Raw genomic sequence first — 16,901 nt, forward strand, 5'->3', positions numbered from 1 at the left:
CTCGGGCGGGGGAGTGGAGACGCAGCCGCGCGGGAGCCCGGGGGCCGAGGGTTCCGGCGAGGGCAAGTCTCTTTGTCTCGTTACTCCGCTGGAGGGAAGACGCGGGGAAGACCCCCGGCCTGAAAACTTGGAAGTTCTCGGCTCTGCGCCCCTCACCCGCCAGAGTTCCGGACGAACTGGCCGGGCGCCGACCTCTGCTTGGCGCTGAATATGCGCATAATAAAATACTTGCTGAATGAATGGGTGAGTGAATGGGATGGTGCTTGGCCAGCGCTGGGCACCTGACACACCCTCCCTTCTAACCCAGCCGATAAGCAACGGGATCAGGGCCTTCCTTGTCTGCTGAGACGTGGACTGTAAGTGTATTGCAAGCTTTCAGAGTTAGACGAAAGCCCTCTGGCAGGATGATCAGCTGGGTGAACTCACAACCTTGCAAAAATCCTTGGAGCGCCAGGAAGCTCATAAGAGTTCTACTAAAAGACTGATTTTTCCAGCCCTAACCTGCTTCTTCCGGTGAAAAAAAAAATTTTTTTTTTTTTTTCTGTAACCAAGGCTAGGTTCCTGAAGACCTCCTTCAGAGTGACCCAGAAATCCCAGGATCTGGGTGAATGCAAATAGTTCAATAGTTTGTTCTTTCTTTCGTTTGTTTGTTTAAAAGGTCAACGTCATTTATTCCCACAAGTTCTACATCTTGTGGGACAGTAAAATGCAGAGAAAGAAAGAAAACTTAGTTCTAAGACCTTTTGACCCCAACAACATGCAAATAACTCGTGGGTTTGCAAATGATTTCTCCGAAACATCTGGCTTCTCAGAGCAATAACTATTCTACCCACAAATACTGATTATACCCTACCTTACCACACACACACAAAAAATAAGTGGACTCCCAAGCACAGGCCTCAAGGGTTTTCCCATGTGTTGGAAGCACCTCTTTCCTCTCTTAGGAGGAAAAAAAAATAGTCACAGTGTTTCTAGTACCATGTAGAGCTAAACAATTAACCCTTAAATTGTACACTATCAGATTTTCTAGTTGTATAGTTTATCATTTTATATACATTATAACTCGACCCCATGGACTGTAGCCTAACAGGCTCCTCCCTCCATGGGATTCTCCAGGCAAGAGTACTGGAGTGGGTTGCCATTTCCTTCTCTAGGGGAATCTTCCCAACCCAGGGACCAAAGCTGGGTCTCCCACATTCCAGGCAGACGCTTTAACCTCTGAGCCACCAGGAAAGCCCGATGCTCAAACCAGTCGATCCTAAAGGACATCAACCCTGAATAGTCATTGGAAGGACTGACGCTGAAGCAGAAGCTCCAGCCACCTGATGCGAAGAGCTGACTCATTGGAAAAGACACGCTGGGAAGGACTGAAGGCGGGAGGAGAAGGCATAACAGAGGATGAGATAGTTGGATGGCATCACCGACTCCACAGACGTGAGTTTGAGCAAACTCAGGGAGATAGTGAGGGACAGGGCAGCCTGGCGTGCTGCAGTCCATGGGGTTGCAAAGAGTCGGACAGGACTTAGTGACAACAAATAATGCTGATATATGATCTTGTTCTTGTTAATAGTTTTATGTGTAATTTACTGAAAACGTCTTCCATTTATAGACCATTACAGCTTATAGAAGGTTGTCATATGTTGTTGTTGTTCAGTCGCTTAGTCATGTACACTACCACAATTATTTTTATATTTGTCTCCCAGCTGCTGTAGATTGTAGAAACCGTTTAAGCAGAGAATCTTTTCCATTCTTTTGTATACCATCGAATCATCCAGATATCCATGTGTTTCACCTCCTCGCCTCCTTCAGGTCTTGATTTAAATGTCACCTTCTCAGTTGGGCCTTCCCTGACCACCCTATTTCAGAATACACACACATACCCCCATGTTTCCAATCCCCCTTTCCTGCTTTGCTTCTATCTTCTATCTGAACCACTTATCACCATCCAACATAGTATATTTTGCACTTCATATTTTACTTATTTGTACTCTTCCCACACCAGAAGGTAAACTCTATGGGCATAGGAATTCTGTCTGTTTCCCATCCTCAGGGCCTAAAATTATGCCATGTAGGTGATCAATAAATATTGTGTTTTTTTTTAAATTTCCATATATTGTGAAATGATTACCATAATCAGTTTAATTAACTTTATTATCTCATACAGATGGAGAAAAAGAAAAAATGTTTTTTTCTTGTGATAAGAACTCTCAAGATCTCTCTTAACTACTTTCAGATTTCAACTAACAATCGTCATCACCTTGTACATTATATTGCTAGTATCTATAATGACAAGTTTGTACCTTTGACCACCTTCATCCAGCTCCCCGATTCATCAATAAACATTGCTGAATTAACAAGAAGACATATCAAGGTACTGAGTATAAAAAAAAAGAATGAATTGTCTAGTCTTCAAAAACTTCCTGCAACCTCAATTCAGTTCAGTCGCTCAGTCATGTCCAACTCTTTTCGACCCCACGAACTGCAGTGCACCAGGCCTCCCTGTCCATCACCAACTCCCAGAGTTTGCCCAAACTTAATGCTGGGAAAGAAGGAGGGCAGGAGGAGAAGGGGATGACAGAGGATGAGATGGTTGGATGGCATCACTGACTCAATGGACATGAGTTTGGGTAAACTACGTGAGTTGGTGATGGACAGGGAGGCCTGGTGTGCTGAGGTTCATGGGGTCGCAAAGAGTGGGACCCAACTAAGCAACTGAACTGAACTGAACTGAACTGAATGTCCATTGACTTGGTGATCCCATCCAACCATCTCATCCTCTGTCGTCCCCTTCTCCTCCTGCCTTCAATCTTTCCCAGCATCAGGGTCTATTCAAATGAGTCAGCTCTTCACATCAGGTGGCCAAAGTATTGGAGTTTCAGCTTCAACATCAGTCCTTCCAATGAACACTCAGGACTGATCTCCTTTTGGATGGACTGGTTGGATCTCCTTGCAGTCCAAGGGACTCTCAAGAGTCTTCTCCAACACCACAGTTCAAAAGCATCAATTCTTCGGTTCTCAGCTTTCTTTATAGTCCCACATCCATACATGATTACTGGAAAAACCATAACCTTAACTAGACAGACCTCTGTTGGCAAAGGAATGTCTCTGCTTTTTAATATGCTGTCTAGGTTGGTCATAACTTTTCTTCCAAGGAGTAAGCGCCTTTTAATTTCATGGCTACAGTCACCATCTGCAGTGATTTGGGAGCCCCCAAAAATAAAGTCTGCCACTGTTTCCACTGTTTCTCCATCTATTTGCCATGAAGTGATGGGACCAGATGCCATGATCTTTGTTTTCTGAATGTTGAGCTTTAAGCCAACTTTTTCACTCTCCTCTTTCACTTTCATCAAGAGGCTTTTTAGTTCTTCACTTTCTGCCATAAGGGTGGTGTCATCTGCATATCTGAGGTCATTGATATTTCTCCTGGCAATCTTGATTCCAGCTTGTGATTCATCCAGCCCAGTGTTTCTCATGATGTACTCTGCATATAATTTAAATAAGCAGGGTGACAATATACAGCCTTGTTATACTCCTTTTCCTATTTGGAACCAGTCTGTTGTTCCATGTCCATTTCTAACTGTTGCTTCCTGACCTGCATACACATTTCTCAGGAGGCAGGTCAGGTGGTCTGGTATTCCCATCTCTTTCAGAATTTTCCATAGTTTATTGTGATCCACACAGTCAAAGGCTTTGGCATAGTCAATAAAGCAGAAATAGATGTTTTTCTGGAATTCTCTTGCTTTTTTGATGATCCAGTGGATGTTGGCAATTTGATCTCTGGTTCCTCCTTCTTTTCTAAAACCAGCTTGAACATCTGGAAGTTCATGGTTCATGTATTATTGAAGCCTGGCTTAGAGAATTTTAAGCATCACTTTACTAGCGTGTGAGATGAGTACAATTGTGCGGTAGTTTGAGCTTTCTTTTGCATTGCCTTTCTTTGGAATTGGAATGAAAACTGACCTTTTCCAGTCCTGTGGCCACTGCTGAGTTTTCCAAATTTGCTGGCATATTGAGTGCAGCACTTTCACAGCATCATCTTTTAGGATTTGAAATAGCTCAGCTGTCATTCCATCACCTCCACTAGCTTTGTTTGTAGTGATGCTTCCTAAAGCCTGCTTGATCACATTCCAGGATGTCTGGCTCTAGTGAGTGACCACACCATCATGATTATCTGGGTCATGAAGATCATTTTTGTACAGTTCTGTGTATTCTTGCCACCTTTTCTTAATATCTTCTGCTTCTGTTAGGTCCATACCATTTCTGTCCTTTATTGAACCCATCATTGCATAAAATATTCCCTTGATATCTCTAATTTTCTTCCAGAGATCTCTAGTCTTTCCCATTCTATAGTTTTCTTCTATTTCTTTGCACTGATTACTGAGGAAGGCTTTCTTATCTCTCCTTGCTATTCTTTGGAACTCTGCATTCAAATGGGTATATCTTTCCTTTTCTCCTTTGCCTTTCACTTCTCTTCTTTTCACAGCTATTTGTAAGGCCTCTTCAGACAACCATTTTGCCATTTTGCCTTTTTGCATTTCTTTTCCTTGGGGATGGTCTTGCTCCCTGTCTCCTGTACAATGTCATGAACCTCTGTCCATAGTTCATCAGGCACTCTGTCTATCAGATCTAGTCCCTTAAATCTATTTCTCACTTTCACTGTATAATCACTAGGGATTTGATTTAGGTCATACCTGAGTGGTCTAGAGGTTTTCCCTACTTTCTTCAATTTAAGTCTGAATTTGGCAATAAGGAGTTCATGATCTGAGCCACAGTCAGCTCCCGGTCTTGTTTTTGCTGACTGTGTAGAACTCCACCTTTGGCTGCAAAGAATATAATCAATCTGATTTCGGTGTTGACCATCTGGTGATGTCCATGTGTAGAGTCTTCTCTTGTGTTGTTGGCAGAGGATGTTTGCTATGACCAGTGCATTCTCTTGGCAAAACTCTATTAGCCTTTGCCCTGCTTCATTCTGTACTCCAAGGCCAAATTTGCCTGTTACTCCAGGTGTTTCTTGACTTCCTACTTTTGTATTCCAGTCCCCTCTAATAAAAAGGGCATCTTTTTTTGGATGTTAGTTCTAGAAGTTCTTGTAGGTCTTCAACTTCAGCTTCTTCAGCATTACTGGTTGGGGCATAGACTTGGATTACTGTGATATTGAATGGTTTGCCTTGGAAATGAACAGAGATCATTCTGTCATTTTTGAGATTATATCCAAGTACTGCGTTTTTAACTCTTTTGTTAACCATGATGGCTATTCCATTTCTTCTAAGGATTCCTGTCCACAGTAGTAGATATAATTGTCATCTGAGTTAAATTCACCCATTCTAGTCCATTTTAGTTCGCTGATTCCTAGAATATTGATGTTCACTCATGCCATCTCCTGTTTGACCACTTCCAATTTGCCTTGATTCATGGACCTAACATTCCAGGTTCCTATGCAGTATTTTTACCGCATCGGACCTTGCTTCCATCACCAGTCACATCCACAGTTGGGTGTTGTTTTTGCTTTGGCTCCATCCCTTCATTCTTTCTGGAGTTATTTCTCCACTGGTCTCCAGCAGCATAGTGGGCACCTACCGACCTGGGGCTTTCCTCTTTCAGTATCCTATCTTTTTGCCTTTTCATACTGTTCATGGGGTTCTCAAGGCAAGAATACTGAAGTGGCTTGCCGTTCCCTTCCCCAGTGGACCACGTTCTGTCAGACCTCTCCACCATGACCTGCCCGTCTTGGGTGGCCCCGCAGGGCATGGCTCATAGTTTCTTTGAGTTAGACAAGGCTGTGGTCCATGTGATTAGGTTGGTTCCTTTTCTGTGACTGTGGTTAAGAGGCTTATGGAAGCTTCCTGAAGGGAGAGACTGACTGAGGGGGAAACTGGGTCTTGTTCTGATGGGTGGGGCCATGCTCAGTAAATCTTCAATCAATTTTCTGTTGGTGGGTGTAGCTGTGTTCCCTCCCTGCTATTTATCCAGGCCAAACTATGGTGGAGGTAATGAAGAGAATGGCGACCTCCTTCAGAAGGTCCCATGATGCACTGCTGCACTCAGCGCCCCCAGCCCTGCAGCAGCCTCGGCAGGAGACTCGCGGACACCCACAGGCAAGTCCGGGGCAGTCTCCTGTGGGGTCACTCTCCTTTCTCCTGGGTCCTGGTGCACAGGCTTCTGTTTGTGCCCTCCAAGAGCCTATTTCCCAGTCCTGTGTACGTCCTGGCAGCTCTACGGTGGGGTTAATGGCAACCTCCTCTAAGAGGGCTTTTTCCACACCCAAGTCTGCTGCACCCAGAGCCCCTGTCCCCGCGGCCGCCGCCCGTACCTCTGCAGGAGATGCTCACACACAGTTCTGTCTCAGCCTCTGTGCGCATGAGGTTTGTTTGAGCTCTCTGAGCATCTCCAGTTGTGTCTGAAGTGGCGCTGCCCCACCATAGTTTGGCCCCAGGCAAATAGCAGGGAGGGAACACAGCTCCGCCCATCAACAGAAAATTGGATTAAGGATTTACTGAGCATGGCCCCGCCCATCAGAACAAGACCCAGTTTCCCCCTCAGTCAGCCCTGCACCCTGCCGTGAGCCTCGGCCACACCTGGCCTGCTAACCTCTTCTCTCTCTGGTTCTCACAGTGTCCAGCTCAATAGACAGTTCTGGACGGGCAACCAGAATCTTTCCCCATCTATCTGCCGCCGGACGTAGGGCCAGTCCTTTCTAATTACCACTAAGCCCAGAGCTGGGCGGCAGAACAATTACGTGAAGACTACAGATTGTTTGAACTTCAAAGGGCTTCCCAATATAGACAAAAACACTCAACAGTCCAAATGCAAAAAAAGCCTGATGTGAGGTAAACAAGGATGAAAATTTCCCATTTAATTTTTTGCCTTCCAAATTGAGGAAGATTTGTTTTTAAAAATGTTAATGAGAGTTCAGGGAAGCAAGCCTTTTTCCACGTGCTGGTGGGAGTAAAATTCAGATTGTCTGGAGGAATCTCAAAGTTTACATATCTTTCTAGGAGCATTTCTTGAGAAAATAATCAGGATAAGACTAGAGAGGGATCATAACATTGTTAGAATTGCATAAAATTTGACACAAAAAGTGATAAAGTATGATATATCCATAGCCTAGAATATTATATATATATATATACACACACACACATATATATATATGCTTTTTTCAAATAATAATACAGAAAAAACATTTAATTGTGGGCAAATGTTCATGACACATACTTGGTGAATGAAACAGGTGATAGGACTTCCCTGGTAGTCCAGTGGTTAGGAACCTGCCTTGCAGTGCAGGGCACTTGGGTTCAATCCCTAGCCAGGGAACTAGGAATCCTACCTGCTGCGGAGCAACTAAGCCTGAGTGTGTATCACAGCTAGGCCATGACTAGGGAGTCCATTCACGGCAATGAAAGTTCTGGCATGATGCAGCGAAGGTCTTGGGTGCCACAACGAAGATCCAACACAATCAAATAAATAAAACAGGTGACAAATAGGTACACTAAGATCCTGTCTTTATTAGAGAGTGTGCTTGTTGAGAGAGAGAGATAAAACCCAGAAAGAGGGCTTCTCTGGGGGTCTAATTATTAAGAAAGTGAAAGCGAAGTCGCTCAGTCGCATCCGACTCTTTGTAACCCCATGGACTGTAGCCTACCAGGCTCCTCTGTCCATGGGATTTTCCAGGCAAGAGTGCTGGAGTGGGGTGCCATTTCCTTCTCCAGGGGGTCTTCCTGACCCAGGGATCAAACCTGGGTCTCCCGCATTGTAGACAGACACTTTACCATCTGAGCTACCAGGGAAGTTATTAAGAACCATCTGCCAATGCAGGGAACATAGGTTCGACCCCTAGTCCAGGAAGATCCCACATGCCTTGGAGCAGCTAAGCCTGTGAGCTGAAACTACTGAGCCTGAGTGTTCCAACTACTGACTTGAAGCCAAAAATAAAATTTTTTTTTAAAAAGGATGATCATACCAAGTGAGGAGTAGGAGGCTCTGTTAATATTTTAATAAATATTTTTTCTGTGTTTTTTAATTAAGATTTTTTTTTTTTAAATTATGCTGGGTCTCTGTTGTTGGCGAATGGGCTTTCTCTAGTTTCCTCGAGCGAGGGCTACTCGTTGCAGTGGCTTCTCTTCTTGTGCAGCTCGGGCTCACCAGCACTCCGGCTCAGTTGCCCTGAGGCATGTGGAATCTTCCCAGACCAGGGATCAAACCAGCGTCCCCTCCATTGGCTCATAGATTTTTCAACCACTCTGCTACCAGGGAAGCCGCTTTCAAGTCCTTTAATTTTAGTCATTCTGGTACAAGTGGAGTGATATTTTATCATGGTTTAATTTTTTTCCCCCCTAATGCCTACTTTACATACATAATTCTTACTGACCATTTGGATATTTTTGTGTGTACGTGAATCGCCTATTCAATCTTTTTTCTCTCTTTTCTCTCTCTGTCTTTTTGTTTGTTTGTTTTGGAGGCGCTCTTTACATATTTTGAATACAAGTTTCTTGTCAAACATATGGGCTTCCCAGGTGGTTCAGTGGTAAGGAATCAGCCTGTAATGTAGACGCAGGAGACCTGGGTTCAATCCCTGGGTTGGGAAGATCCCCTGGAGAAGGGAAAGGCTACCCACTCCAGTATTCTGGCCTGGAGAATTCCATGGAATGTATGGTCCATGAACTCTGGGAGATGGTGATGGACAGGAAGGCCTGGCGTGCTGCGATTCATGGGGTTGCAAAGAGTCAGACACGACTGAGCGACTGAACTGAACTGAACTGTATGGTCCATGGGGTCGCAAAGGACAGGACTGAGCGACTTTCACTTTCACTAAACTCAACGAGCTAAATGACCTTGTACCCCGTGACAAGGGCAGTTCTGCTCCCAGTACAAGTGAATACTTATTCCCACCCCCCCCAAAACAAATGGTTTGTAGTACCTTCATTAATAATAGCCCAAACTGGAAATGATAGATAAATGAATTATGGAATATACTTACAACAGGCTACTTACAAAGCAATGAAAAGGAACAAACCACAACTGTATATAACAGTATGGATGAACTGCACAGACATAAAATGGAGCAAAGCAAATCACAAGAAAAGAGCATACGCTGTATGCATTTATTCAACTGAAATTTGAATATGGGCGGGAAAAAGGAGGACAGGTCAGAATAGAGGGTATCTTTGCTAGGGAGGTCTAGATCTTCCTGGTGGCTCAGAAGGTAAAGTGTCTACCTGCAATGCGGGAGACAGGAGTTCGATTCCTGGGTGGGGAAGATCTCCTGGAGAAGGAAATGGCAATCCACTCCAGCGCTCTTGCCTGGAAAATCCCATGGACGGAGGAGCCCCAAAGATTCGGACACGACTCAGGGACTTCACTTCCACTTTGCTAGGGAGAGGGCATTGACTATTGATTGGAGAGAGCTCCAGGGAGTTCTCTGGAGTACTGGAATGTTTTATATCTTATTCTGGGTGGAGTTCACATGGGTGTGTAGATATATAAAATTTATCAAGCCATACACTTAGAATTTGTGCAGGTTCTATGGCCAGGGAGGGTAACAACAAACGACCCATTAGCCAGACCTGCAAAAGAAATAAACACACAGTGCCTGGGAAGAATAGGAATAGTGACAAAGGCAAGATGTTCAAACCTAACTCGTGAATATTAAGGTATTCTAATTAAAACAATGTGTACTTTTTTTTACTGTCAGCATGGGAAACAAACTAAGTAATTTTCTTTTCAGAAAACTTGTTGGCCACACCACAGGGCATGTTGGAATCTTAGTTTCCAAACAAGGACCAAACCCAAATCCCCTGCCATAGAAACTCAAGAGTCTTAACCGCTGGCCTGCCAGGGAAGTCCTCTAAATTAAATAATTAAATTTAGAAGGTTGCTAGAATTGTGAAAAAACATACAACAGGCGCTTAATGTATGCAGATATAGCGATGTCAGAAGAAAATTTAACAGTAGTTATTAAAAATAGTCTCTCAGGCTTCCCTGGTGGCTCAATGGTAAAGAATTCCCCTGCAGGGAAAACGGATTCAGTCCTTGATCCAGGAAGATCCCACAGAGTTCTAGAGCCCGTGAGCGGCAATAAGAGAAAGCACTGCCATGAGAAGCCTGAGCGCCGCAGAGAGGGAGCGGCCCCACTTGCTGCAGCTGGAGACGGCCTGTGCACTGCAGTGCTGACCCACCAGTCAGTTCAGTCACTCCGTCGTGTCCGACTCTGCCATCGCCAACTCCTGGAGCTTGCTCAGACTCATGTCCACTGAGTCACTGATGCCATCCACCCATTTCATCCTCTCTCGTCCCCTTGTCCTCCTGCCTTCAATCTTTCCCAGCATCAGGGTCTTTTCCAATGAGTCAGTTCTGCGCATCAGGTGGCCAAAGTATCGGTGTTTCAGCTTCAGAATCAGTCCTTCCAATGAATATTCAGGACTGATTTCCTTGGGGATGGAATGGTTGGATCTCCTTGCAGTCCAAGGGACTCTCAAGAGTCTTCTCCAACACCACAGCCATAAGTATTAAAAAAAAAAAAAAAGAAGAAGAAGAAGAAAATTCAATATAGCTTTTTGCCCAAGCTAATTAAGGGCTGGGATTCACAACCCAAGGGATGAATGGATAAACAAATGTGACCAGGCTCCTCTGTCCATGGGATTCTCCAGGCAAGAATACTGGAGTGGGTTGCTGTGCCCTCCTCCAGGGGATCTTCCCAACCCAGGGATCAAACCCAAACCTGTATTTCTTGTCTCCTGCGTTGGCAGGCAGGCTGTTTACCACCAGTGCCACCTGGGAAGCCCCTCTCTCTCTATATATATGTACTATTCAGCATTGAAAAGAAAGGAAATTTTGACACCTGCTGCAGCATAGATGAAGCTTGAGGGCATTATACTAAGTGAAATAAGCCTGTCACAAAAGGACAAATGCTATATGACTCTACTTATATGAGGTACCTAGGGTACTCAGGGTCATACATCGAGACAGAAGCTACAGTGATGGTTACCAAGAGCTGAGGGGAGGGAGACGTGGGGAGTTTGTTCAATGGGTGTGGAGTTTCAGTTTGGGAAGATGAGGAAAGTTCTGGAAATGGATGGTGGTGATGGCTTAACAACAATGTGAAGATACTTAATGAACTGTACACTTAAAAATGGTTTAAATGGTGTATTTTATAGTACATATATTTGGTATGGTAAAAAGAAAAAAAAAAGTTGGACTTCACATTGCAACTGAGTAATGCACGTACGTTAGGATAAGTTAAGCTGTTGCAACAGTTAGACCTAAAATAAATAGCTGAAACAAATGAGAAATTTATTTCTCTCTCCCTTAACAGATGAGAGCAGATATTCCCGGTTAATGGGAGGATGAAGATGGGTGGCTTCTACTCTAAGTAGTTCTTGGTGACCCAGATTAATGGGGACTCTGCCACTTGTAACTGGTTCCTGGCATGATGATTCTAGCCATCATCATTGCTATTCATCTCACAAGAAGAGAAAAACGGTATGGGAGAGATTTGTGGAGGATTTACGGGCCAGATCCGCTGGTCCTCATCCTTGCAGACATTACTGGTGCTCACCTTCCACTGGAGATAGAACTGATTCCTGTATCGCTGGAGGTTCAGTGGTTAAGACTCTGGGTCCCCAATGTAGTGGGCATGGGTTAATCCCTAGTTAGGTGAGATCTCAAATGCTACACCGCTCGGCCAAAAAAAAAAAAGAGAATTTTGGTGGACAGTTCCTAAAAAGGAAAAAAAAAAAAAAATCCCTGGGGGAATATGCATATGAGTGGTTTTCTCTGGAGCTGAGATCGCAGCAGACATTTACTTTTTATACTATGTAATTTTGAAGTGCTTGCATTTTTTATAATAAGCATGTGTTACTATTATAATCAGAAACTAAAAAGCAAATCCAGGGTGGAGAGAATAACAACAACAAAAAATATTTGACTACGTAAAAGGTGAAACTACTTACGGATACATTCTTCATTAATAAAAATGGAAACCAATCTAAATTTCTTTCTTTCTTTTTTTTTTTTTTAGTTCTACCCGTTTATTGCTACCAACCCATCACCCTCCACCCTCATGCCCACACGCTCAGTCATGGAACCCCATGGACTGCAGCCCGCCAGGCTCCTCTGTCCATGGACTTTTCCAGGCAAGAATACTGGAGTGGGTTGCCATTTCCTTCTCCGCCAATCTAAATTTCCATCACAGGAGAATGGGGAGGTAAATGATGGTATAATCATATAATGGATTAGAGAGCAGGAAAATTTAATGAATAGTACCTACACACAACAATGTGGTGGAATCTTTAATGGAAAAAGTCACACAAGATTATCTGCTATCATTTTCATTAAGCCACATTGATGTGCTAAAAACCCTATTTAAAATTTGTAGTTTGAAAATACTTTTTAAAAAAACAGGCAGGAGGGCATCATGAACCCCCAAAGAACATCATTCTGGGGCTTCCCTGGTGGCTCAGTGGTAAAGAACCCGCCTGCTGATGCAGGAGACACGTGTTCGATCCCTGGTCCGGAAGGATCCCAGGTGCCTAGAAGCAAGTAGGCCCGTGTGTCCCAACTACTGAGACTGTGCTCTAGAGCTGCTGCTGCTGCTGCTGAAGCCCCTGGAGCCCACGCTCTGCAACAGGAGAAGCCCGCACACCCCGACTAGAGAGGAACCCCCACTCGCCACAGCCAGAGAGAAGCCCGGGCAGCAGAGAAGACCCAATACAGCCCCAGTAAACAGAAACTGATAAAATTTAAACGAACGTTACTCTGACTCAACAATGATTCATATTTTGCCATATTTGTCTAATCCATCTTTTTTCCTCAGTGCAGTATTTTGAGGCAAGTCCCACATATGCCATCTATTTCTACTTACTTTAGTAAGCGTGTAGTCAATATATTTAGAGACATTTTCTTACATTGTAACAATGCCATGATGACATCAACAAGTTAGCAGTCATTCTTTGGTATTATTTCAGTCCGTAATCAATTGTCTCGTCATTTCGAAAAATGACTTTTAATAGCTGATTAATTTGAATTAGGATCTAAACAGTTCAAGTGTTTAACTTCTGGTTGTCTTGCCTCTAGGACTCCTAATCTGAGGTAGCTGCTCTCTCATTCTTTTTTTTTGTTTTTTTAATTTTCATTGGAGTATAGTTGATTTACAAACTTATATTAGTTTCAGGTATACAGCAAAGTGAGTCAGTTATACTCCCCCCCCCCACCTTTTTCTTTTCATGTTTTTGACTTGGTGCAGAAACTGAGTCAGCTGTTCCTGTCAGGTGTCCCAAATTCTGGATTTGTCTGTTGCTCCACTATGATGACATTTCACTTACCCTTCTATCACCTAAGGCTTCCCTGATAGCTCAGTTGGTCAAGAATCTGCCTGCAATACAGGAGACCCTGGTTCGATTCCGGGGTGGGGAAGATCTGCTGGAGAAGGGATAGGCTACCCACTCCAGTACTCTTGGGCTTCACTTGTGGCTCAGCTGGTAAAGAATCTGCCTGCAATTCGGGAGACCTGGGTTAGATCCCTGAGCTGGGAAGATTCCCCTGGAGAAGGGAAAGGCTACTGAGTCCAGTATTCTGGCCTGGAGAGTTCCATGGACTGTAGAGACCATGGGGTCAGAGTCAGACAGGACTGAGCAACTTTCACTTTCACTTTTCTATCACCTCTGTGCGTGCGCGCGTGTGTGTGTGTGTGTGTGTGTGTGTGTGTGTGTGTGCTTGTGGGTGCGCTCAGTCATGTCTGACTCTTTGTGATCCCATGGACTATAGCCCACCAGGCTCCTCTGTCCATGGAATTTTCCAGGCAAGAACACTGGAGTTGAGGGGATCTTTCCAATCCTGGGATCAAAGGAGCGTCTCTTGTGTCTCCTGCATTGTAGGCGGGTCTTCACCACTGTGCCATCTGGGAAGGCCTTATCACCTACATCTCCTATAAATGAACTTTAGCCCTAGAGGCCTGGTAAAAGTCAGGCCTGACTTTTTTGAGGTTGGTGCTGCGAACATCATGCTGCATTACCTCTGGAAATGTGATGTTCAGGTAGGTTGTCCTGATTTCAGCAACGCAGAGATTTATCTGCGGTTTGGGTAAATCAGCCTGATCTGTCCACGGTAAAGTTTCCTATCATCACCTTATCTAATGCTTTCATACATTGGTGACCGTTGACAGTATCAATTATTTCACTAGAAATTGCAAGATGCTGTCTTTCCATTCCTATCTCTCCTTCCACATTCACTGGCTGAAATGCACAATCCTGAGTTTCTAACTTCAGTATTCCTTCCATATGTATTTACAGGAAGTCTGCTGTAAATAACTTTCCCTCACCAACTGGAGGTATTTGGTTACCCCAAAATATAGTTCATATAGGAAAGGCAAGAGAGGACAAAAATCTTCACTGATATTGTCCACTGACATATCCTAAGTATTGGAATATTGTTTGGAATATATAGGACAGTCGATAAATATTTTTTAATTGAATGGGAATCCATATATTGGAATACGATGTGCGTCTGAAAAGAATGAAGAAAATGTACATCTATCTGTATTGACATAATACTTATAAATATAAGCGGGAGATAGAACAATAGGTATAGGATGAGTCAATTTTTATAAAATATATATATTCTCAATGTAGCAAAAATAGGATTAGTGGATGAATGTGATAAAACAAACAATGAAATGAATTGTCGAGTTTGGATAGTGATTATATGAATTTTCCCTGTTGAATCTATTTTTTATTATGAAAAGTTTCATCACAAAATGTTAGAAAAAGATATGCATGTAAAAAATCAGTATTTCTGAAGAGTGGGTTTGGGGGTAAGGATGAAACTTTTAAGGTTTATATACTTTATATAGAGCAAAACTTGTAAACTATCTTTTGACACAGTAATTCCACTTTTAGGAACGTATCCTAATATAGTAGTTCTAAATATAAAAAATAGAAAAAATTCCATGTTGAAAATATTTTATAATACAAATGTGGAAATATCCTGCATGTCTAAGAATAGAATGATCACATTATGGTACAGTAACTAGGTTCGTTATAAATGATAAAAATAATGTGGTAATATTGAAAGTGCTCATGGGGACTTCCTTGGCGGCCCAGGGCTTGACTCCAGGCTTCCGCTGCAGTGAGGTGTGGGCTCCATCTCTGGTCAAGGAAATCAGGTCCCACACACCCCATGGCAGCAGTGAGGCATGGGCTCCATCTCTGGTCAAGGAAATCAGGTCCCACACACCCCATGGCAGCAGCCAAATCAAAGGAACGAGACAACAAACATGGTGGCAAAAATTTTACCAAAACGACACCAGTGATTTTTTAAATGGTGTACATAAATCACACGGCACTATTATACGACTCCAAAATCCCATGCCTGGATAGGCATCCAAAAAATTGAGAACTTAAGACCGCAGAAAAACTTGTATACAGAAACAGAAAGTAAACTCATGAGTGCCAAGACCTGGCGGGTTGAGGGAAAACAGGGCGTGATTATGCTAATTGGTGTAGAGTTTCTTTGGGGGATGATGAAAGTATTCTACAATTGATGGTGGTGATGGTTGTACAACTCTGCAAATATACTACAAGCCATTGAACTGTACACTTTAAATGAATAAGTTGTATGGTATGTGAATTATATCTCAATAAAACTATTATAAAAAATTTAATGATAACACATGAAAAGAAAAAAATGTGCTTGAGGTGGTAGGATTATGGGTGATTAAATTCTGCTTTCCTGTATGTTCCGGTCGTTATTCATATGTGTCATTTGTACAAGGAGAAAAGCTGTTTTAAAAAGCACAAGATGTGGAGAAGGAAATGGCAACCCACTCCAGTATTCTTGCCTGGAGAATGCCATGGACGGAGGAGGGCTACAGTCCACGGGTCACAAAGAGTGGGACATGATTGAGCAAGAGAAAAAAAAGCACAAGATGTACTTTTTCAGAGTGCTATTTAACTGTAAATAATCAGTGTGACAACTATTCCTCTTGCTTATTTGCAGGTTGTAGGTTTTATGTTTATCATAATATATATATATTTTAAACCTTTATTTAATTTTTGGTCTAGCCTCTGCAAGGCTGTGGGATCTTATTTCCCTGACAGGGATGGAACTGGTGCTGCTTGCACTGAGGGCACAGTCTTAACCACTAGATCGCCAGAAAACTACCTATGATGATATTTTTAATATTAATATATCTTCATAAATAGAACAGATATCACTTATATCTATTTTTCATTTGAAAAGACCCTGATGCTGGGAATGATTGAAGGTAGGAGGAGAAGGGGATGACAGAGGATGAGATGGTTGGATGGCATCACCGGCCCAATGGACATGAGTTTGAGTAAACTCTGGGGAGTTGGGGGTGGACAGGGAGGCCTGGCGGGCTGGAGTCCATGGGGTCGCAAAGAGTCGAACACAACTGAGCGACTGAACTCAACTGATATCTATTTTTCACTATGTACACACACACACATACTTACTGCAGTTTAGTTAGGAGGCGGGAGCCAGGACTCCAGGCAGATGTGGGGATGGGGTGGGAAGGGCCGGACGAACCCAGGTCCCCTGTTTGTCCAGGATCAGGCCCCTCTCCTTACTATCCCTTCGGCTCTGAGCTCTGGACTCCCTGGCCGAGAGCCTCTTCCCGGTCCTGTCCCGCCCTTCGGTGGGGTCAGCGTCCCCTCGCTCTGGCCGGTGGTTGGCGAAGGTGCCCCGGGCTCACCGGCCGGGGTCACAGTTGCACCCGCCCGCTGGAGTCACAGCCCCTCCCTCGGGAGGCGGGGGCTCACTAGCCACGGGCCGGGGTCGCAGTTTCCCACACGCGGCAGACTCGCCGCCTCGGGTCCGCGGGACGGGCCCTCCCCCGGCCCGGGGCCCCGTTTCCCGCCCGGGAAGCCCGGGCCCCTCCCCACGGC

At 44.0% G+C, this 16,901-nt stretch overlaps 2 long non-coding RNA genes across 2 annotated transcripts; one reads left to right on the forward strand and one right to left on the reverse strand.

The window, feature by feature from the left end:
- The first annotated feature begins 39 nt into the window (after positions 1-39).
- LOC132657890 (uncharacterized) lies at positions 40-15,728 on the forward strand. The gene is made up of 2 exons (XR_009596677.1): positions 40-1,434; positions 12,017-15,728. It is a non-coding gene; the product is annotated as an uncharacterized LOC132657890 (long non-coding RNA).
- On the reverse strand, positions 7,486-16,871 carry LOC132657889 (uncharacterized). The gene is made up of 2 exons (XR_009596676.1): positions 16,470-16,871; positions 7,486-10,479 (listed from the first exon to the last, which is right to left on the reverse strand). It is a non-coding gene; the product is annotated as an uncharacterized LOC132657889 (long non-coding RNA).
- Between the last annotated feature and the right edge of the window lie 30 nt (positions 16,872-16,901).

This window comes from Ovis aries, chromosome 15 (assembly GCF_016772045.2).
Source record: "Ovis aries strain OAR_USU_Benz2616 breed Rambouillet chromosome 15, ARS-UI_Ramb_v3.0, whole genome shotgun sequence".
Lineage (NCBI taxonomy): Eukaryota > Metazoa > Chordata > Mammalia > Artiodactyla > Bovidae > Ovis > Ovis aries.